A 24748-nucleotide genomic window follows, 5' to 3' on the forward strand; every position below is an offset into this window, starting at 1 on the left:
ATTACATTAAAATAGTATATTCAGTTCTGATAAATATATTTTAAATCTCATTTCAAAGAGAAGCTTTATATTTTAGTTCTTCCAAAGCAGAATCAGTAAGAAAAGAATTGGAATTATGTCACATGAAGAAAAATATTTCAATTTTTCCTTAATATTTAAATCATATCTGATTTTCAGATGATACAGGGAATGTTAATGTGTTTGTGTTTTCCCTATAGGGGTTACTCAATGGAGTACAATGGATAAGACATTTTCAATAGTATTAGCGTATAAGTAAATTTATTGAACAGAAAAACCAGCATTTTACATAATTTCTTTAGAGTTATTTTAATCTAAATCACAAGGGATTTCACTTCCTTGTGCAGTAAATAATTTGATTTAATAAATCTAAAACAGACATAAAAAGAAATATATTAACTTCAACATCTTCAATAAAGGAGACCCAGCATAATATAATAATATATATTCAGATAAAGCTAATATCAACTGCAATAAAGGAAATTCCAAGATATCCGTGGATCAAAAATAAAATGGAAATTTATTTATCATAAATAAATTGTGGGATTTGAGTCACTCACCTAGAAATATGTTACTCATTCAGCAGCTCACCACACTTTTCTATGTGAGAAAATATCTTGAATAAATTACTTGAATTAGATGTGCATTAAATTCTGAAATTGTTTCCCAGAATGTATCTACTATCAATAAAATAGGCTGCAAATGTTAAAATAAACTACTAATGATTATGTATTCCTTAATATTTTAAGATATTAAAAAACATCATTTAGAGAATAAAAAGTACAATACCCAAATCACAATTTTTTCTGTTAATTAATTCATTATCAATTTAATTGAAGAAAAAATAGTCATGTTAATTAGTTTTTATTTAAGTTAATTTTACAAGAAAATGTTTTCTAAAATCAAATTATATAATTCATGTTTAATATTTAATAGAAATTTTTTTCTTAGACATTGTTATATTATTCATTTTAAATTTGAAGTTACTTCCTTTGGTTACCAAATGAAAAATTTTAACAATTTTCTAAACATTGAAATGCATATGCTTTTGTGTTCCTTTTATTTTTAATCAACCAGGAAGTTGAAAACAATCATTAAGAAGAACATTTCTAACTAAGCCCTTTAGGCTTATGTTGGCTACCTTTGCATCAGTTTTAACTTGAGTTTGTTTTCTGACCATCTCATTTCTCAGGGGCTGTAACTTCAAGCCCATTATGAAGATTGCTTCTGCCCTAGGTGATCTTATACTCATTTATATTTTCCATGATTCAGCTTGGCTTAATTTTCCTATAAAATCTTGCAAGGACAAATATTGCAACTAGGGTACAAATACATAGACTCTGTGAAAGGAATACAATCCACTTATAAATAAACAATTTCAATATTAAGAGATTGGCCTACATAAGAAAATTAAAACCATGAAACTGCTTGACTGAATAAATTTTTGAAAGTTGAGAGCCCATTAAGTAATCAGTATATTCACTCCTCACACTTCATCACTGTGAGAGTCAGAACAGTTGATTCAACCTGGCAAAAGTGCTCCTAGGTATCCGGAAACTTGCCTTCAATTCATTATGCCTCCCACATTCTGGATAAAAATGTTAAAATGCTGAGAAATGGAGTTGTACTCCTTCCTTAGTAATGCCAAACAAGAAAGAAAGGATAGGTGACCAGACAAAACAAGTAGATCAAATGGTCATTTAGACAATATTTGAATTATTATTTTACTGCTTATTTGGTTCCAAGATGATAGGAGACAAAACTCGTTAAAGATAATACAGCAATATTTTTTTAATCAGTAAGCATATTTTTTGGTCCTAAATTCAACCAATTCCACTAATATGTCACAAAGAACAATCTAATAATTAGTTGAATAATAAAGTATAAGAGACTCTTAGAATAAACACATTAGCATGACAGCACAGCATGTTGGGAAATGCTCCAGGAAAATATATCAGCATATTTTTTTCTTTTGTAAGTGACAAAATGAACTGTTCACAAGATACACACTTTTTCTAATCAGGTGCATGTAGGATAGCTTTAGATTCATTATTCAAATCTGTCCTGAGGAAATGTTATAAGTGATAGAATAAGGATAACTATTTCTTTTTTTATATCAAAAGAGTAGGTAAATAGGTTAAAGAAGACTTGAATCTGAAAACTGAGTACTTTAAAAAAGAGCATCTTTCTCAGCTAAAATACTCTAATTTTAGAACTTGTTAAATGTCAGTGCTTTCAAGGCATTGAGAAACATAAATTCAATCCCTAAGCTTTTATCTTGTAATATTCAATGGGTCATAGAATATGGGAGATACATACTGTAATCATAATAGTTCATTTTGTTTCTGAAATATAAGAAAGTTGCAACATCAAAAAATTTAACTACATAATCCTCCTTTCCTCATTTCACACTGGACATTAGAAATTATTTTTATAATTTGGCATTTGGAACCAATGACTGTGATTTCTAAACTAACTTGAGATGTTACTTTGTATGGGGTCTTAAGTCATATAAATAATTTGACAAAAAAAATTTGACAATGTTTCATTGAAGTTTGTGATTAGTTACTGTTAACAAACACATTGAAGAATTTATTATTTTTCTTGAGAATAATGCTTCTGGAAGAAAAAAAACTATATAGCATAAAATAATTAATTAAAGAAAGCACATAAAGTAAGATGTAAGGAAATAAAAAGTGCAATTTAAAAGGTGCAATTAGATTTAAAAAAAAAGAAACTAAAACCAAGATTCAAACTCTAAATTTTAAAAATGTATAAATTATAATAAAGAATTTCATACAAAATATCTTTTATAAAAAATGAAGTAGAAATGAACAGTATAGCATATATTTAACATGTCATTAGGCTTATCCAGGGCTCAGTCTACCACCAGTCGTTTGTAAATCATTTCTTATATAACCATATATTTTAGCTAGCTTTTGCATCACTGTGACCAAAGTACCTGACAAGAACATCTTAGAGGAGGAAACATATAACTGGGGCTCAGTTTCAGATTTCATTTCATAAGTGTCCTACTCCACTGCTGTAAACTGTAGGTAAAACAAAATATCATGGGGAAAAGAGCCTAAAAGTTGAAAGCTGGTCAGTTTATGGGCAGGTAAAGAAGCAGAGTGAGAGAAAGGAAGGGACCACATGGAAGATACACCTTTCCAGGGCATGCCCCCAGTGACCCATTTTTTTCTAGCCATGCCCACCTGCCTACAATTACCACCCAGTCAGTTTGTTCAAACTGCACGTAGAGAAGAATGGTGGCCAAATCAGAAGTAATAACTCTTCATTCTTTGTGTCTCTCTTCAAACAATAATAAATAAAAATTAACTCCTATCAGCCCTTTATAGGTCAGGTGATGGTTAGAGAAACATTCATAAGCCTATAATCCCTAAATCCAAATTTTATTTCTACATTAGATTTACTCCTTTTTAGATTATCAATTATCATAATTATAAACAGACATTTGGTGTGCGGTCATTCAATTTTTACTTGTCTGTCCTATAATTCCAAGTTACATAAAAGAAGATAACTATTTTGGTTACCATATAATAATTATCCAAAAATTGGTCAGTTTAGAAATTACAAAAATACACAACAAATTAAATATATGCAATAAAAGAATCAGAAACATTAGGTAGCATGATGGAATTATGAGGAATTATTGAGCAAACTATCTCTATCATTCAGAACTAAATTAAAGAACAGAGATTTTTATAAATGTGATGCAAAATTTTATTGTTCGGTCCTGGATAAGTAAGTACGCTAAACTCTCCTCTTGGAAATTTAGCAGACGGGATCATAAAGACAGGCATACAACCACAGGACTACTAGAGAGAAGTAAATCAGTCACAACGTAGAAGTAGACCAAATAAATATGCTTTATAGAAGGCATAATCAGAGCAAGAAAACTTTTCACAATTCTTTTTAAAATTTAATAATGAGATAAATCAGCTTGATTTACCTTTGGAAAAATGTCAGAAAGTGGAAAGAGACCAATAATTTTATTATACTAGAAGTCACCCCAAATGACAAACATCTAGTAGCAGGGGGAAACAAAAAAGCCCTTCCACTTTGAGGACTATTCTTGAGCATATACCACTGTATCCCTTTCTGCCTTATACTCTGGAGAGAGTATATTTAATTGGTTAAAAGACCATATTTATATTTTGCATCAGTGTGAAAATCGGTATTTAAAAGTTACATTTATGAAAACATCAAACACCAACAAACTTGAAGTAAACTGTATAAAGATATTACATATCTATATGCAATATATAGACATTACAATCAATACAACTAGATTAAATAATAAACCACTTTTACATATTAGAAATTCAATATTGTTATATTTTCTCCCACAATAAATTATTGTTTTATAGTAAGTACAATATATCCATGGAAACTTAAAATACCACAACGATTTCTAAAATTCATGCAGAAATCAAAAAGAGTTAAGGCTATTGAAGAAAATATTTGGAGAAATTATATTACAATTTCTCAAAGTTTAGTATAATTCTAAATCACATAAGTCATGTTGGGAAACACCTGCAGTGATATTTTATGGTTTGCATGTGAATATTATTCCAAAATTCATGTGCCCTAGTCTTTACCCTCAAAGTGATAATATTAGGAAAGGGAGCTTCTTGAGAGGCAATTAAATTGTGAGGGCAGAACTGTCCAACTTGTTATGAAAGAGGTGTCCAGGAGATAGTTTGCCCCTCTGCATTGAGGACAAAGCTAGAAGGCATATGGAATATCAATGAGGAAGAAGGCTTTTCATTTTTTTTGTATTATCCTCATTCCTTTTAATAATGTCATGTATTTTTTTGTTTTTTCTTTTTTTATTGGTTGTTCAAAACATTACATAGTTCTTGATATATCATATTTCACACTTTGATTCAAGTGGGTTATGAACTCCCATTTTTACTACGTATACAGATTGCAGAATCACATCAGTTACACTTCCATTGATTTACATATTGACATAATCATGTCTGTTGTATTCTGTTGCCTTTCCTCTCCTCTACTATCCCCCCTCCCCTCCTCTCCCCTCCCCTCTTCTCTCTCTACCCCCTCTACTATAATTCATTTCTCCCCCTTGAATTATTTTTCCCTTTCCCCTCACTTCCTCTTGTATGTAATTTTGTATAACCCTGAGGGTCTCCTTTCATTTTTTTTAAAATTCTTCTAATGCTAATTTCAAGTCTGCCTTTTAATTATAAACTCTTATAGGACCAGTCTGTCCCAAAATGTGGGTTAGGTATTCTAAAATATTCTGATTCTACAATTAAACATGCCTATTACTAAATGGTCTAATAATATTGACCATTGAATTGACTTAAGTGCTTGCTGTGTCCTTCTGCAGTGACCCAAATGCATCAAAGTATACAACGTAGTAATATTTTTAAACTAACTTTGTTCTTCTTGCACCTGATCATTCTTGGTAAAATTTCTAGTGCAGATAGAGAGTAGTTCAAAATAAGGTGAATTAATAGCTCCGGGAGTGGAACATGCTGAATATATGCTGGTATATAGAGTAAGCTTCTGGGGCAGGAATCATAACCTAGACTTTGGTTTTTTTGTTAACTTACTTCCAGGTCTGACATTCTCCACCAAACTTCGTGTTCTGTGCATCTTCACCCTATACATACAAATAATTCTATCAGAAACAGCTCCTTAACCTCCCATAGAAAACACCTGTTAAAAATCTCAGGGAGTCTTTTCAACTCCCACTCTCAAAGGCATAGCTCAAACTCAATACTATACTGTGGGTACTATGATCAAATAGGGAAATGGAAATTAAAATTAGACTGAGATATCATCTTACTCCACTCCATAGTATTTATCAGAAAGGGTAAAATTCATCATACTACAGTGACATATGCATATTCATTTTTAGCAGTACAATATATAATAGCCAAGCTATAATAGAATCAGCCTAGGTGCTCACCAATTGGTGAATGGATAAATAAAATTTGGTATATATACACAGCAGGTTTACCTGAGTCATACGGAAGAATGTAATTATGTCATTTGCAGGAAATTGGATGGACTTTGAGGACATGATTTTAAGTGAAATAATTCAAACTCAAAAAGTCAACTTTCATATGTTTTCTCTCCTACAAGAAAGCTAGAGAGGAAAAAAGAAAGAAAGTTAGGAGTCTCATGAAAATCAAAGGTAAATCAGTAGAGTAGAGGAAAGGGACTATGGGGACAGAAGAGGAAAGACAAAGGGGAAATACAGAGAAATTATATGAGTCAAATTATATTGCAATATTGTGAGTATTTACAAATATATAACAAAGTCCTCCGGAATGGCCAACTATAATGCACCAATAAAAACATTGAAAAATAACAATAAAAGATACATGTCTTTATAGAAGGCATGCTTAATGCATGTTATTAAAAAGTTGGGATCCTAAAGACAAGAGTCACCTCTTATACACACTTATTCTTGTTTAAATTTCATCTATCTCTCTTCATGTCTCTATTTCTATTGTAACTTCAAATAATAAACTTTCTTTGAATTTCAGTCTTATGCCAGCATCTATGAATTTGTGGCAGGATAAAAATGCATAAGATTATAAGACATTATTCAATCTAGGATTCCATATGAGTTTTGAAGGATATATGCAAATATTAAATTTATATAAAATATTTAATAGGTTCCATAAGAAAATAAATAAGTGCATTGTTCATGATCTTGAAAATTTTCATAAATATGATGTGTACACAAAATTATCTATAAAATAACAAATTCATAACTACAGTTCAATTATGGCTAGGAACTTAATTTCATCAGCAAACGTACAATGAACTTAAGAGTTAACTCACAATTAACATTGTCAGAGAAATATGGTAGAAATGAAAAATCATTGCTCGGAATTATGTTATGGACATGAAAAGGGGGCAAATGAGACCTTATCTCTAGCAGAAGGAAGTAAATAAAAAACTTCTTGGGAAGAATTAACTCTAAGTTAGATTACAAGACTTTCACAAATTTATTTCAATAAATTATGGATTCATAATCATATTGCTTTATACTCATGTTAGCATAAATTTCAGTCAGATTATCCCTGCACCTCCAAACATTTTTCTTTATTTTCTAAAAGTTATTTTTCTAAAAATAACATACTGCAATGCTCAAACTGATACTAACACCCATCTAATATAATTATCTAATTATAAATCAATTGTAAAATGTTCCATAATATCGGTCTGCCTGGCATTTATTCATGATTATTTTTAAGTTGTACAGTTTTTGCAAACATATGAAAAACGTGATATTGTAGTATGTTTCATCTTTCATATTATAGGGCCTTGGTGATGGTTTGTGTCATTTTTGGATGTTAACTTTGTTTACTTGATTAAGGTAGTTTAAGCCAATTTTCTCTAGTTTTGTGATTTTTCTTGTGGATAACAAAAATTATTGGGGGTAAAATTTTTTAATATGAATATTTTATTATTAAATTTTTACTTGATGATTCTTGTACTTTTTTAAAAAAAACTGTCTTTAAACTTTATTTTTCTTCCATTATCAATTGACATTCAATTGTAAAATCTTTTTGCCGCAGTCTAGCTGCAGCAAAATAACTGGGGGGGGGGGGGGTGACGAGTAACTTGTGTACACTGCTACAGCGAAATAACCGGGGGGTGAATGAATAACTTGTGTAGGTTGATACAGCAGGAGTAGGAGCCATTTATTCTAGGACAACAGAGGTATTTATACATTTTGCACAGCTTATCTTAATTAGCATAAACTAGATACATCAGTCCACCAATAAGGAATCTCCACACTTAATGACTCGCTTTTGTTACTTCTCAAACCACTCCCTCTGGCATTTTGCCAGGCACCATCCAGACTTGTTTACGAACTCCAATATTCCCCTGGCAAAATACCAGGTGTTATTTTGACTTGTTTACAGACCTTAACATTTCCCCCCTTTTGTTTAATTAAAATAACGACCATAGTGGTTTTTACAGAAACACCATAAATAACCTGCTACAAACAGAAAGGGAGGATACAAAATGTCACAATACCAAGCCAATTGATGGCTCCATTCAAGAAGCCCTTGGAAAAATTATACCAGCAATAACACCGTTTGCAAAGATACAAAGTTACAATTTGTTGTAGATTACAGTTTGTTGTCTCAGTCCAGGTAAAGCAGTGTCTCAATAGAATAACTCACAATCCAGGAAAATCACAGTTCAGGTAAGTTCTGCAGGCAGCTAGCTTAAATCACAGTCCAGGTAAGTTCTTCAGGCAGCTAGCTTGATCCAAAGTCTGGTCCGTTTGTCAGCCGAAATCTCCTCTGGTTTTCAGGTTTTCAGCAACACTGGAAATTCTTCTACTTTCGTTTTCACCGGCACTGGGATGAAGGCAGGAACTCTGCAATGCTGGCTAAAGAAAATCCTGTAGCGTTCCACTAAGAAAACAACCTTCTGAACAATTTAGAACATTATCTCAAGGTTGTTGTTGTTGTTGTTTTTTTTTTAACATTTGAAATAAGCCTTAATAGTGCTTATTACTCTTTAGCTTCCAAGTGTGGGAGAACCACTGTAGTTTAGTTATTGGCATTGAAAAAGACCAAACATCAGGGATGCTGGTAGCGTCTTCTGCCAGCTGTAGCATCCTGGCCAGCCCCAGATGGCCCCGGGGAGAGTCCCGGGAGTGTCCCAGACTCAAACTGCTACTGGGCACACGGAGCAAGAGCCTGGGAGACTGTGCCTCCAGGTCAGGTCTAGATTTGGGCTCCCAGCAGTGGAAGAGCCGGCTGGCTGCCGCTGCCGCTTGCAAAGTACTTGCTGCACCATGACCCGCTTGCGCACATGGCAGCCGCTGCTCAGATTCCGATTCACGCACCCTCCGGTAACGAAAAGTATTTAGTAATAGCCTTTTGCTGCAACTTTTTTCCTGATAATCCTTCTTTTTCTGAACTTTCTTTTTCTTTTTCTTTCTGACTAGAGTTCCTGGGCTTTTATCAACACATGCCCTAATTATTCTTGGTTCCACTGGGGTGTCTCTTTCCCTTATCAATTTACTTCTCACCCCTTCCATATTTTCATCATAAAGACAATACAATACACTGAGACAAAACAAGACACAAACATACTGCATCAATCCTCTCCATTTTCTTGAAATGGCCATTTTTCCTCCCGCCCTATCTGCCTAGGGACGAGCAGATTGCTCCCGTCCTATCTATGGACGGGCAGCTCTTTTTCGTCACTTACCCCCGAGTGTCCCGGGGCTCCCCATAACAGGCCACCATCTGCTGGGGTCTGGCTGCAGCAGAATAGCCAGGGGGGTGACGAATAACTTGTGTACGTTGATACAGCAGGAGTAGGAGCCATTTATTCTAGGACAACAGAGGTATTTATACATTTTGCACAGCTTATCTTAATTAGCATAAACTAGATACATCAGTCAACCAATAAGGAATCTCCACACTTAATGACTCCCTTTTGTTACTTCTCAAACCACTCCCTCTGGCATTTTGCCAGGCACCATCCGGACTTGTTTACGAACTCCAACATTTCCCTGGCAAAATACCAGGTGTTATTTTGACTTGTTTACAGACCTTAACACTTTTGTTAAATTATTCAAGCTAATTGGTGTTTTGAAAAGCTATGCCATATTTTTGCCAGGGCTTTAGATTTTCTTTAACATATTTCATTGTATGCATGAACATATAAAGTTATCAGTCAATTAAAAATTAAATAAAAATCTATTTATTTTATGTATGATATGGTTATGTATTTTGTGCATAAATTCATGCCAAATGTATAGAATCTGACATTAAATGTGATTTCTAGTAAGGAGAATTGGTAACTAAATTAAAACATTGTGGCTGAGGTATAATTAACTAGGATACACATTTTAATAAATAGTTTTAAAGATAAATAAATAAAATTTCCCAATTTAAGAACCAAAGGCCCAGTATTTCATTGCAATTGGCTCAAAGATCATACATTGGTGATGCTAATTAATCAATTAGTTGATTCAATTATATATATCATCTCAAAAACTTCTGAGAATCATAAGTCATGAAACATTTAAAATTTGGCTTGTAAATAAATAAACTAAAAACACAAAAATAAAATCACTCAATTTGCCAATCCAACTTTCTTTGGGGAAGATCAATAGTTTCTTGTACTTCAAGAAGACATAATATTCTTGGAACAAAGATTATTATTTGAATGTCAAATTACTATTTGAAACTATAGAAAACTGTGTTATAGAATTTTCAATAAGTAACCATGGTAATTTCATTAATATTTAAAATATTCAATATTTTAGAGCTCTTCCAATGTTATGCATTAGCACTGAACTCTATATTTGTGAATTGAAAGATGATAAGCAATCATATGTGCCCAGGCATGTATAAAGTGTTTTAATTACAATTACAATTCTTTCCTTTCATATTTATAGAAAATCACATGCATAAAATTCTGCTTTAGAGAAAGTTCAACTGTAATCAATAATGTTGCATTAGAAATATGTTGTGATAGAACATTTTGTAAATTAAATGATTCTGAAGCAACTTTAATCTAACTTTTGTATAATGAACACTTCATGAATTCTAAGAACCATTTGTTCATAAATGAATAATATACTGACTTATTCTTACATTTTCCAAACGATTCATTATTCTGTATAAATGTGATTGCTCTAACATAAGTGTGTCAATTTAGGTATTCCAACAGTTAGATTTTCTTAAGTTAAAATGTCTATAAAATCCAAAAAGTTTAATTTTTATTTCTTTAAAAATTAAGTTTTTCTATACTTTTCTTATACAATAAACATTCAGGATATTTTGTATTAAAACTTCAAGAGGAAAAAAAAAACTTCAATACCAAAGTATACACTCTAGGAAAAATTCAGTTTTAAGGTATTATTAGTACAGATTTGTCTGGTTTATTTGCAAAGTTTTAAAATAAATATTAATAGTTTTGCTCATGATTTCCTTTTAATTTTATTTAAAAAATACTATGCTTTTTCTGATTTATAAATCTTTTGAGAGAAGGTCTCATTAAGTTGGTAAAGTAGAGCTCAAATTTGCAATTCTCCTGTCTCAGCCTCTCAAATTGCTGGGAGTACCAACATGCACTAGTGCATTCAGCAGAAATATAAAGTATTTCTAGGAAGATTATTTGTGTAACAACTAACAGGAATAAGCCCCACATATCTTTAGCCAAAAAATAAAGTACATATTTTTAATTGATGTGCTCTCTTATTACATTTTGATGGAAAAATAATGTAATATTCTTTAAAATTTTCTAATTCTGCTTACATTTATATGTGACTATACCACAACACATGGATCTCTCACATTTATTAATTTCTTTCAGATTCCAAGTCAATGACAGTCAGTATGCTTTCTATATTACTGTAGAATCTATTTTTTAAAATAATTTGTATATTAATTAAAAATATTAGTCTTGAGCTAAAAGTACATTTTAAAAGACCCAAATTATTTTTTACATATTACCAAATTGAATGCAATAATATTATAACCTCTGCAGCTGGGAATATAATTCAGTTATATAGTATTTGCCCAGCATAAAGCAGGCCCTGGGTTCTATCCCAAGCAACACATATATTCACACACAAGTACATCCTCTGAATTGAAGATGTATATAATTTTGCCTCTCAATTTACTTATCTGTAAAATAAAAACATGAAAGTGAACACAAAAGATGTGTACAATATTTTCAGCTCAAGTTTAATAAAATGAGGCTATTAAAATTATTTTCAGTATTAGTAACATGCCTAAGTTCTAAAATTCTTCCCATTTAATCAGTCTTACACAAGTAAGACTGCCCACATGACAAGATATTTGACATAGTTGATATAGGAACCATATGGAAAGAAAGTAGGTGAGCGCAATTGGATCTTCTATAAAATAAATTTCAGACCTGTCTCTGGTCCTAAATGTAGGTGTTATTTGAACAAGTAGTATAACTTTTGCCTCAAGCTCTTCATCTGTGAAGCATGAGGTAGAATTGAAAGTTAGAAAAATGATATCAAAATATATAGCTTCAAAATTCTGAGTTCCCTGAACCCATTTTCACCTGAAGGGGAGACTAAAACTCATTAAGTGTATTTTTATGTCTACCCTTGAAATAAGGCAGATATCAAAGTGAGGCCTTCCTAAAACAGTATTTATCAAACTCGAACCCTAAGTTCTGTTATGGAATTATTTTCAATAAGATATGCTCTCAACCAGAAAAGCAGCAGTCCCATTTGTCTTTTTCTTTAACTTCTTCATGGTCACTAGTTTGTAACACTTCACCCTCTAGAGAAATAACTGCCTGCTTCCTGTCAGTCTCATTAATACTACCTTCAGTGAACTCCTGGTTGATGCCCAGCAAGGGTGCTTTTCTTCAAACGAGCTGGGCAATAATGATAGAGATAACTGGCTAGACTATGTCTTGACTTAAACCATAAGATTTTACAGCAAATCAAACAGCAAACGTGGAGTTCAGACACTAATAGCAAAAACAGGAGTGTAAAGCTAGATGAACACAATTATGCTTGTATTCTTCATATAATCAACTCAGATCTAAGTGTATGAAGCATAATTTTCATTACTGTAGATTCCATTTTTTAATAATTTGCATATTTAAAATTTGTATCATTAATTTAAATTTAAGATTAGTGAATTTATTTTAAGAATGCTATTTACTAAATTTATTTCCTAAAAATACTCTATCTTTATAATCACAATTTAGAGCAAATCTACAGACAAAAAACAAAGAACAGCAAAATATAAGGGAAAACCCATCAGAGATAAACAGGTAAATTCATGTTTTTTTAAATTATATCATGAATTACCTACAGAAAATAATCTTCTATACTTTTGGAAGATTTATGATTAATAACATGAAAGCAGACTAACATATCTAACAATTACACACCTCTAAGAAAAATTAGTAGAAGTTATTTGTATACATTCAAGAAATTCTTTTATATTGAAAATCTTTATTTGGGAAATTGCAACATAAAATTATACAGAAAAGCCATCAACTTAATTTGTTCATTTGCATTTAGCAATTTACATAAACATTTTTAGAAAATTAAAAGCTAGATTTTATATAAAAAGTACATTTGCTTAATGAATCTGAAAAATAATGTCTTACATTCATTTTCTACTGAAAAGCCACACTATAGTTTGTTTGTTAAAATGTTTTCACCAACTTCAATTTCTGATAAAAAATAGCTAGCTAAGGAAATGTTATTATTCAGGACTGTCCCTTAAGAAACCAATACACTAAAGAGTACAAAAATTATACAAAACTACTGTAAAAATATTTTAAATTCACTGTTATAGTTTGCAATTAATAGGCACATGTGAGAAACTTGTTCTTATGACCTCATCCAGTAAATAAAATCTGACATTTTAATAGAATAAGGAAATGTTTTATTTCTGCACTCTAAGGTATTTCACTAGCCATCAAAAACATGTTTATTAGTTGTTTCTTCTTGATAAACTGAAGTAGAACTTATGTTTGTCTGATGACCAATTACCTAATGAATCATGGATGTGTTCTATAATTCAAAGGTCAGAGCTACTGATTAAATCTATTAATGTGATATAAAATGCTTTTAATCAATTTTTTTTCCAATTTCATTACTTTGTGTTATGAATGCTAACAGAGGAGAAAGATTTGAATATTTTAAAATCAGAATGACCATCAGTGAAACTGAATGATGATTATCAAAAGCGAAAGCAGCAAGATACTACTTAAATTCTTAGAGAATAACTGAGGGAAATTATTTTACCAGGTGAATGAAATATTGTTGAGTTTTCCATTTCTCTGTTTCAGGCAAAAATTCCCAAACCACTTCCTTTTTCATGTGGAAAAAAGAAAAAAAATCTTTTTTGAAATTAGCTAGCTAGACTCAGAGTTGATGAGCCCAAGTGTGTTGGCAACATCCATAGTGTATTAATCAGGAGAGAGTCAAAAATATCCTTTCTGTCCATGCGATCTGCCAGGGTACTGACCATGGCCTGATAAATTTCATAGAGTGTCTTCACGCTTTGTTGTGTATTGTTGTCTTCTGTCTTTTGCATGGCAGACTCAGTGGTCAGGAGGAACTTTATGGAATCACTCCTCTGAGTGTCCTGAGGATCTTTGGGCTGCCTCCTAACCTGTAGTATTTTAGACCACTGGAATTGGGTAACATGTAGTGGTTATGTTTGCTTGTTTGTTATGGTTGTGGATGCCTTTCTGCAATGTCTTCTCAGCTGTCAAACCTCCAACCCTGGTATGTTTTTTTTTGTTGTTGTTGTTGTTTGTTTGTTTGTTTGTGTTCTTGTTTTTTTTTGACTTTGGCTTTAGAAGTGTCACAAGCTTCCTTCTTCACCTTTGGTGCCATTTTCCTGAAAAGGCTCTGAGTCACTATAAATAGTTCTTCCTTGGTCAGGAAACAATGTTTTCTATTATTAAAAATATATCACTGTTCTCTTTAGGGAATACTGAACACTGAGGAAGAGCTCAAGATTATGGAAGATAGCATTCAAGGCAGTGTAGAAGAGAAAATGTTGTATTTTCTTTACGCATGGCACATTTCATGTCAGAAATCCTTAGAACAAAGGATAGATAAACAATACAAATTCCACACAAATTTGTTTTCAATAAGTTTTAAAGAGCCTTAATAAATAAAGACTCAAAAAATAGGAAAAACTATAATTTTATGCTTTTGGTTTTTTTTTTGTTTTGTTTTGTTTTGGTTTTGGTTTTGGTACTGGGAATGTAACCAGGGGTGCTTTACCACTGACCTACCTAGCCAGCCTTATTTAAGATTTTTACGTTGAGATAGGATTTTACTAATTTATTGAGGGTCTCATTAACTGGATGAGGTTAGCCTTGAATTTCTAGCCTCTGGAGTCACTGGGATTATAGGAGTGCACTGCCGAACCTGGTTTATGTGTATATTTGATAAAAGGTGGACAGTCTTATAAAACTATGATTGAATAAAAGTGAGCTTAATCTAGTTTTAATAACTGGAAAAATCTTAGCAAGTCCTGCTCATTCTGTTTATTTTTTTGTTTCTACATCTTCATTCTTTTTCTTTGAGCTTAGGAAAGATATATATCACATAAAGATCTTCATGAGAGAAGGGAAGAAGAAGCAGAAGAGTGATTCCCCTGGGTTTTATGGCCTGCTTCAGAGAGGAAGTGAGGGAAAAGTGAATGTGGCTTTCCTGCTTCTGCTGTTTTTTTTCCAATTTCTGAAAAGGCATATTTTAGGAGCACGCTCCTATACCTCATGAGCAGTTTGGTCCTATATCTGAATCTTTTCTGACCATTGTGGATATACCCTTTTCATTTCCCTCTTAGAGTATCCCAGTACCTCCATTCTTTTTATAGAAGTCAAAGAATCAGTTTCCCCTTTTACTCATTCTTTGTGATCTCCTACTACCTACTTTACTTAGTCTTTGGAAGCATTAAAAAGCAAAATGAACCCTGGATTGGCAAGGACATGATAGACTTTACTTAAATTATGGCTGCTTAAATCAAAATTTCTCTTCTGGTAAGCAGAGGCAGAAGTGCTAATCCACAAACACACATAGAGCTACCTTTAGAGCCACACATATTTCAACTCATGATCTAGTGGTGTCTTTAAGTGGGGGGGGGATGTGTTGTCCCTTGACTGTACTGCACAACAGTGTGAGGCATAATTGAGTGAGCCAAGAATAGAATAAATTTACCTTGAGTCTTTCTGCAATGTCCAACATGCACTGCACAAATATCTATGTAACAGAGAGATTCACGTGCACCAGTACACACACACACATGATTCTTTGGAATAAAGCTGCACACATTCACATGGCAGATGTGCCAGTTTAATTTTCAGTTAAAATTAAATTTTTAATTTTAATTTTAACTGAAAATTATTTTTTTTAATTTTCAGTTAAAATGGATTTTAACTGAAATTTAAAATTATAATGTAAAGAATATTGTTGTGACTGTTTTAAACATGGAGATAGTAAGGTCCACAGAATTTAAGAACTTGCATAATTTTACATAGCTAGAAATCTATTGGTGCCTGTCCACCAGATTGAGACCTTCTACAGAAGGCTAACTTTTATTCTGCTGTACAATATATAGCAAAGGACAATTAATGTTTTTGATTTAAATAATTAAATGTGAACTGTACTCTACCACATTCTAAAAATTAATATTTTGTTCCAGATTCTGATTAAGTATCCTTTCATATTTTACATTTTTCAGGTATCTTTGCTACTGTAATTTTAGAGAACATTTATCTCTTTAGTTACTTACTAATTAATATATGCACAGTATTTTTTTAAAATGCTAATTAAAAGATATAATAGGGATATTCAGAGCTGTGTTTGTCATTTCTGAAAATGTTAACATTGTGTTTCTACACAATTCAAATCTATGCACCACCATTTACATTATATTCCTTTCTCTTAAATGCGTGAATATTTAATACGAATTAATAATTTATGGTGTATTATAGAAATTAACTTTTTCTAATTAGAACTTTGAGGTTCTACAGATCATAAGTAGAAATAGTTTTATTTCTCAGTGACAATTTACACAAGAATGTAGGCTGTCTTCACAGTCATATTATCCTCTTAAAACAAATTAGGAAAATATATTTGTACCAAACAGGAAAATATTAATTTTCTCAAAGTGAAAAACAGGAGATCCATCCCAAAACACCCACATCAGCCCTTGAGGGATCCACAATCTCTGTGGGCTAAGTTTATCCCTCCCCCAGCGAGGCAGACACCCTCCAGATCCTAGCCTCTGGAGCAGGACTTCTCTTCTGACTATCAGACTAAAATGGAAGGTCAAGCCACAGTGGGAGGTCAAGTCCTGTGGTCCAGATCCACCCTCACCAGCCTATGTGGATCCCAGGAGCACAGCAGCTTGGTCCACTCCTCTTTCTGTAAGGCAGACTCCCACCAGAGTCTTGTCTCTGGTACAGGACCACTGCTTCCAACCAGGACATTACCTGGGGAGCCAAGATCCAGCCCAAACTGCCCAAACCAGCCGTCCCTGGACCCAGGCTCTCTGTAGACCCTGTTCACTCCTCCCCCAGTGGAGCAGACACCTGCCAGAGCCTAGCCTCTGGTGCAGAATCACCCTTCCCACCAGCAGAACACCAAGGGAAGTCAAGCAAATCCAGATCCACCCACACCAACGTGTGCAGGAGCCAGATCCAGGATGCAGTAGCATTCATTGAGGGACACCAGCAGGATCTGGAAGATCAACATCAAGGTGAGGTACATACAATCTGCACAGGTACTACAAGAACATAGGGAAGAAATTGTAATATCCCAGATCCACAAGCAAGAAAGGAAGAGATATAGACAATATGAAAAACAAGGGAGAAATGTGCCCCAAACAAACCAGGACACTATAATACCAGAACCCATGGCAGTGAAGTTGACGAAATATCAGAGGAGGAGTTCAGAAGGTTCATAATTAAAATGATCTGTGGATTAAAGAATTACCAAAATGAGAATATACAAGTGAAAATTGATCACTCCAATAATAAGATAAGAGAGAAAATACAGGTAACAAAAGATTACTTCAAGAGAGAGACAGAGACTCTGAAAAAAAAAGTCAGAAATCCTTGCAATGAAGGATACAATACATCAAACAAATAAAAACTCAATAGAAAGCATAACCAACAGACTAAAATCACTTGGAAGAAAGAACATCAGATAATGAAGACAAAATCTTCTACAATCTGGAAAATAAAGTGGAACACAAAGTGAAGATAGTTAGAAACCATGAACAGAACATCCAATATTATGGGACAGCATCAAAAGATCAAATCTAAGAGTTATTTGGATAGAGAAAGGCACAGAGTTTCAAACCAAAGGAATGCACAAAGTCTATTATCTTCTATGAGATAATATCAGAAAATTTCCCAAGCATGAAGAACGAATTGGAAAACCAAATACAAGAGGATTACAGGACACCAAATGTACAAAATTACAGATCTACACCAAGGCATATTATAATGAAAATGCCTAGCGTACAGAATAAGGACAGAATCTTAAAAGCTGCAAGAGAGAGAAATCAGATCACATATATGGGAAGACCAATTCATATCTCAGCAAGTTTTTTAACCTAGAATCTCAAAGCCAGGAGATGGTGGAACAACATATATCAACCCTGGAAAAAAAAATGAATGCCAATCAAGAATCTGATATCCAGCAAAACTAAGCTTTAAATTTGATGATGAAATAAAACCCTTTCATGATAAACAAAAGTTAAAAGAATTTACAACTAGAAAGCCTTCACTACAGAACATCTTCAGCAAAATATTCCAAGAAGAGGAAATAGAAAACAATGAGGAAAATCAGCAGCCCCAGGGATTACACTAAAAGAAAATCTAATCAGAGGGGAAACCAAGTCACATTAAATAACAAAAATAAACAAAAAAATGGCTGGGAATACAAATCATACCTCAATAATAACCCTGAATGTTAATGACCTAAACTCACCAATAAAAAGACATAGACTAGCAGATTGATAAAAAATAAAACAAAACAAAAAAATACCCAACCATATGCTGCCTCCAAGAGACTCATCTCATAGAAAAAGACATCCACAGACTGAAGGTGAGGGTTGGGAAAAATCATACCACTCACATGGAAGTGAGTGGAAGGAAGCAGGGGTTTTTAATCCTCATATCAAACTAAACTCGATCAAAAAGGATAAAGAAGGACACTACATACTGCACAAGGGAACTATACGCCAACAAGACTTTATATATATAAAAAAGCCCCAAACAATGGAGCATCTACATGCATCAAACAAACTCTTCTCAGGTTCAAGAATCAAAGTAACCACAACACAATAATTTTGGAGGAGTTTAACACACCTCTTTCATCATTGGATATATCTTCCAAACAAAAGCTGAACAAAGAAAATATAGAACTCAATAATACAATCGATAACTTAGACTTAACTGACATACATAGAATATTTCATCCTCCAACAATATAATACACTTTCTTCTCAGCAGCACATGGATCCTTCTCTAAAATAGCTCATAGACTATGCCACAAAGCAACTCTTAGGAAAAACAAAAAAAAATAAGATCTTATCCTGCATTCTATCAGATCATAATAGAATAAAATTAGAAACTAATAATAAAATGAGAAATAAAATCTACTCAACACCTGGAGACTAAATAATATGCTATTGAAAGAACAATAGGTTATACTATACATCAAGGAGATTAAAAAAATTTAGGGGTGAATGAGAATACAGACACAACGTATCAAAATCTCCAGGACACTGTAAAAACAGTTCTAAGACAAAAGTTAATTGTATGTAATTCATTCTTTAAAAGAAGAAAAAAATCAACAAATAAATGACTGAACACTGTATCTGAAAATCCTAGAAAAGGAACAAATCAACACATAAAGCAGCAGAAGACAGAAAATAATTGAAATCAATGAAATTGAAACAAAAGAAAGAATTGAAAAAAATGACAAAACAAAAAGTTGGTTCTTTGAAAAAATAAATAAAATTTACAAAACCTTAGTTATGCTAACAAAGAGAAAGAGAGAGAAAACTCAAATCACTAACAAATGTGATGAAAAAAAAGGAAATATCACTACAGATACTACAGAAATATAGAAGATAATTAGAAATTATTTTGAAATCTTGTCCTCCAATAAGATAGAAAATATCAGAGGCATTGATAAATTTCTACAGTCATATAATTGCCCTAATTGAATCAGGATAATATACACAATTTAAACAGATCAATTTCAAGTGACAAAATAGTAGATGCCCTCAAAATTCTGCCAACCTAAAAATGCCCAGGACCAGACAGATACACAGCAGAGTTCAACAAGACCTTTAAAGAAGAACTAATACCAATACTCTTCAATTTATTTCAGGAAATACAAATAGAGGCAGCACTTCCAAACTCATTGTATGAGGCCAATATCACTGGGAATCCAAAACCAGGCAAAGACACATCAAAAAAAGGAATTTTGAGACCAATTTCTCTAATGAACATAGATGCAAAAATTCTCAGTAAAATTCTGGCAAACCCTATACAAAAACATATCAAAAAGATCATGCACCATGATCAACTGGGATTTATCCCAGGGATGCCAGTGTAGTTCAACATACAGAAATCAATAAATGTAATTTATCACATCAATACACTTAAAGATAAGAATCATATGATCATCTCTATAGATGAAGAAAAAGCATTTGACAAAATACAGCACCCCTTTATGTTCAAAACACTAGAAAAATTAGGGATAATAAATACATATCTAAACATCATAAAGGCTATCTATGCTAATCCCCAGGCCAACATCATTTTAAATGGACAAAAAAATTGAAGACATTTCCTCTAAAAACTGGAACAAGAAAGGGATGTCCTCTTTCACCATTTCTACTTAACATGGTTCTTGGAACATTGCCCAGAGCAATTAGACAGACAAAAGAAATGAAAGGGATACACATAGGAAAAGAAGAACTTTAATTCACACTATTTACTGATGATAAGATTTTATACCTGGAAGACCCTAAAAGTTCCACCAGAAAACTTCTAGAACTAGTAAAGGAATTCAGCAAAGTAGCAGGATAAAAAATCAACACCCATAAATCAAGGGCATTTCTCTATATCAGTGAAAAATCCTCAGAAAGGGAAATGAGGAAAACTACCCTATTCTCAGTAGCCTCAAAAAATAAAATAAAATACTTGGGAATCAACTTAATTAAAGAGGTGAAAGATGTATAAAATAAAAATTACAGAACCCTAAAGAAGGAAATCAAAGAAGACCTTAGGAGATGGAAAGATCTACCTTACTCTTCAATAGGCAGAATTAATATTATCAAAATATCCATACTTCCAAAAGCACTGTACAGATTTAATGAAATTACAATCAAAATTCCAATGACATTCCTCATAGAAATAGAAAAAGCAACCCTGATCTGGAAAAATAAGAGATGTGGAATAGCTAAAATAATCCTTAGCAGGAAGAGTGAAGCAGATGGCATCACTATACCAGACCTTAAATTATGCTACAGAGAAATAGTAATAAAAACAGGATGGTATTGGTACCAAAGCAAACTAGTAGACCAATGGTACAGAATAGAGGACATAGAGAGACAAACCAGCAAAATTATAATTATTTTATACTAGACAATGGTGCCAAGATCATGCATTGAAGAAAAGATAGCCTCTTCAACAAATGATGCTGGGAAAACTGGAAATCCGTGTGCCACAAAAGGAAATTAAACCCCTATCTCTCATCATGCACAAAACTCAACTCAAGATGGATCAAGATCATAGGAATAAAACCAGAGATCCTGTGTCTAATAGAAGAAAAAGTAGGCCCTAATCTTTATCATGTGGGATTAGGCACCGACTTCCTTAATAAGAATCATGTGGAGCAAGAATTAAAATCAAGAATCAATAAAGGGGATAGATTCACACTAAAAAGTTTCTTCTCAGCAAAAGAAACAATCTTTGAGGTGAACAGAAAGCCTACATCTTGGAAGCAAATTTTTACCCCTCACAACAGATAGAGCACTAATCTCTAGGATATATAAAGAACTCAAAAACCTAAGCACTAGAAAAACAAATAATCCAATTAATAAATGGGCCAAGGATCTGAACAGACACTTCTCAGAAGATGATATACAATCAAACAGAAAATATGAAAAAATGCTCACCATCACTAGCAATTAGAAAAGAGAAATGCAAATCAAAACCACTCTAAGATTTCATCTCACTCGAGTCAGAATGGCAGCTATTATGAAGACAAACAACAATAAGTGCTTGCCAGGATGTGGGGAAAAAGGTACACTCATACACTGCTAGTTGGACTTCAAATTGGTACAGCCACTATGGAAAGCAGTATGGAGATTTCTTGGAAAATTGGGAATGGAACCATCATTTGACCCAGCTGTCACTGTCCTCTGTCTATACCCAAAGGATTTAAAAACAGCATACTACAAGGACACAGCCACATCAATGTTTATAGCAGCACAATTCACAATAGCTAAACTGTGGAACCAACCTAGATGCCCTTCAATAGATGAATGGATAAAAAAATGTGGCATATATACACAATGGAATGTTACTCAACAATAAAGAGAATAAAATCATGTCATTTGCAGGTAAATGGATGGAATTAGAGAAGATAATGCTAGGTGAAGTTAGCCAGTCCCCCCCAAAAAACAAATGTTGAATGTTTTCTTTAATATAAGGAGGCTGATTCATAGTGGGATAGGGAGAGGGAGCATGGGAGGAAAAGATAAACTCTAGATAGGGTAGAGGGATTGGAGAGGAGGGGAGGGCACATGTGGTTATTAATGATGGCAGAATGTTTTGAACATTATTATCCAAAGTACATGTATGAAGCTATGAATTGGTGAATATACTTTGTATACAACTAGAGATATGAAAAAAATGTGCTCTGTATGTATACTAGGAATTGTAATGCATTTCGTTGTCATATATAAATAAAAAAGTGGAAAACAACAAATTTTCAAAACTGTATAATTAAAAGAAAGATGCAGTAGTTTTTGTAAGGATCAAGTAGGTAAATTTATATGATAACTTTAACCAGCATTTAACTTTACTTTCAAATTTGAAAAGTTATAGGGCTTAAAAAATATATCTAATTCATCAGATCCTTGAACAAAGAGTTCAGATTTAATTATATTCTTGGCTGCTAAGGTTTCAAAATATCTAAATTTTACTTTTTCTCCTTAAAATTACTGAAGGGCTGAACTAAGATTCATAATTGAAATTAACCATGAAAACATTCTGCAATATAATGAGAGTCTGTTATGTAGGGGAATAAATGGTGGGTGCATAGTGTATGTGTATAAAATATACATACATCATATGTGCTAGGACATTTGTTGCTTTTCATGAATATATATTCTTGAATATATATTCAAAACATATTTTATTCATATTTATACACACGCACTGAGATTATATGAATCTATATTACATTTGTAATCAGAAAAGACTTTCTTAAATATACAAATTCATAAAATATAAAGACAGAATAGCAGACTTTTTAAATGAAGCTATTTAAAATATACAAAAACACAAGGTGTGATTACATTAATTTTTTAGCATATCGGTTTTTTTTAAAGAATATCTTTTTTTTTCTTTTGCAGATGGACACAACATAATGTCTTTATTTGTTTATTTATTTTTTTTATGTGATGCTGAGAATTGAACCCGGGTCCTGCCCATCCTATGTGAGTGCTCTATTGCTGAGCCACAATTCCAGCCCCAGCATATTGTTTTTTATGTGATCAAGGAAAATTAATACCTCCTATTGTAGAAGCAAAGATGAACTAACCTTGGGAAAAAAAATACTTTCTGTAAGAAATAGGTGGTTTTAAAACACCACTGTTATTACTGCACTTTTCTGGAGAATTTTACAATCTGTGTTACTAGCATACTCCCTCAGATATTTTTGCTTTCTTGTCAGACTTTCATACAATAATTTGGTGTATTTCAGTCAGACAATCTCACAGGAAGAAATGAAATAACCATGTCATTGCTTACGAAATATAATAGTAACTCCTTTAGGCAGAAGAATGACACCAAATAGTAATATGGGTCCATAAAATAGAATGTAAAAAAATGATGATCATATGGGTATTCAGATGCTCAAGAGTGGTAAATATGAGTTATTGGGTTATTATCTTCATTTTTTTCATTTTCTGTTCATTTTTATGAGGACAGCAATCAGGCACCCATCCTCAAATCTCTACTTTTCTTATGACACCTCCTAATATATAAATCCAAAATAAAACTTAGGTTTTATTTACTTATTCTTTCTGTTATAACTAAGATTCATCACTAAATCTTTCTTGGAGAAATTTATGATGACTTTCATGATTCTACTTTTTCCTATTCTTCTCTGAACACTCATATATTTAAGTTTTCTTTCTTCTCTTTTTGCACCTCTCACAAAAATATCATTTATCAGGTTATCAATAGTCACCATTATTTTCTTTTACATAGGCATTTTCCATTACCAAAATAATGTATTCAAATGCATTTTATTATTCACTTACATTTTTTATTTCTTCCAATTATATATGAGACATTAGACTATATGTATTAATTAATGACCCATATGTTCAGTTGTCATATTAATCAACAATGAGTCTATATCTGAAAATCTCTGAAATTAGTACACAATTTCCAATTCCAAAGTATATACTTAAACTTTATATTTGTTATATTATTTAAATGTTATCATTATTCATCTGGTTGGCTGACCAAAAACTTGAAACACTCCTATTCGGCATTTTTTCTTTGATTTGACCAAAATTTATTCAAACTTTTCTACATACAAAAACTTAATTGTGTTATAAAATACATAAAAATAAAAATATAATATCTAGGAAAATAGTTTTTTTTTTTATATATACAGGGGATTGAATTCAGGGAAACTTGGCCACTGAGCCACATCCCTAGCCCTATTTTGTATTTAGACACAGGATCTCATTGAGTTGCCTAGCACCTCACTGTTGCTTAGGTTGCCTTTAAATTCATGTCTCAGCCTCCTGAGCTGCTGGGATTACACATGTCCAGCTAGGGGAGGCTTTTGAGAGACAATAAGTAGTCACAGAACAATGAGAAAGAAGCCCATGAGAACAGAGATGAAGCCACAATCTGAGTGTTCATAATCCTGGAGGGCCAGGACATTGAA

At 32.6% G+C, this 24748-nt stretch overlaps 1 pseudogene; it reads right to left on the reverse strand.

Moving 5' to 3' along the window:
- Positions 1 to 8542: 8542 nt before the first annotated feature.
- The window catches only part of LOC144365112 (nascent polypeptide-associated complex subunit alpha-like), a 48367-nt pseudogene continuing 32161 nt past the window's right edge, over positions 8543 to 24748 (reverse strand).

This window comes from Ictidomys tridecemlineatus, chromosome 6, assembly GCF_052094955.1.
Source record: "Ictidomys tridecemlineatus isolate mIctTri1 chromosome 6, mIctTri1.hap1, whole genome shotgun sequence".
Lineage (NCBI taxonomy): Eukaryota > Metazoa > Chordata > Mammalia > Rodentia > Sciuridae > Ictidomys > Ictidomys tridecemlineatus.